This window comes from Penaeus monodon, chromosome 20, assembly GCF_015228065.2.
Source record: "Penaeus monodon isolate SGIC_2016 chromosome 20, NSTDA_Pmon_1, whole genome shotgun sequence".
In the NCBI taxonomy this organism is placed as follows: Eukaryota; Metazoa; Arthropoda; class Malacostraca; order Decapoda; family Penaeidae; genus Penaeus; species Penaeus monodon.
Window position 1 is genome coordinate 41,478,971 of NC_051405.1, and position 892 is coordinate 41,479,862.

Consider the following 892-nt stretch of genomic DNA (forward strand, 5'->3'; position numbering starts at 1 on the left):
CCACTACTGTCAGTTTAACGGCGAGGACATCTCTACACCATCTAACTAAAATATAAATCACTAAATATGTTAATCAAACGGTGTATCTAATTAATGTCTTTAACTCTTCGTTATATACAACCCATTCTGGTCATCATTATCCAGGCAGTTCGTACAATGCTGCTCTTTTTACACACAGAAGAGAGCGGGGTCTCCTCTACAACTCGGACAGCTGTTCGGCGCCGTCATGCTGTGGGTAATGGGCATGATTGCGGCAGTGCTTGTATTCGGAATAGAGCTGATGACATCTCTTGGTACAAGGTTCAACTAAAATCTCACATCATCAGTCTCTTACGACAAGTTCAACCGTAGCGGCGTTGTTCACCATTCTTCAAATAACCTTTTTCGTCACCAAAGTCTGTCGATCCACAACCAAACCCGTATGGATTAGCCGTAATAAAAACGAAGTGATTTGTCTCCGAATCACTTTCACTGAATGAGAAATGCCGTACTTTTGCCCAACATTCCTTTTAGAGAACATAAAATGAAGATATGATTATTTATACACAACGGCAAGTCAGTATCATAAAGTACAACGATTTGTCTAACTATATTAGCATTGCACTTATGTGTATATCTCCTCCGTAATCTCACAGTAAATAACCTCAATTTGCCAATGCTTTTAAATATCAAGATGTTGCATTGTTTCACAGTTTAATAGACAGCACTAGCTTGCAGACTGTAGAACGAAAATATATAAACATGCCTCATGACTCAGTAGGCGAAAGTATCCAAGTACAGGTTAAGTGTTCTGTTATTTATTTAAGCCTGTTTGATACCACGAGTGATTAGGATCCCAACTACTCTTAGCACAGGGGGTGGTTGCGAGATAGAACCTGTAAATCTTAAAGCG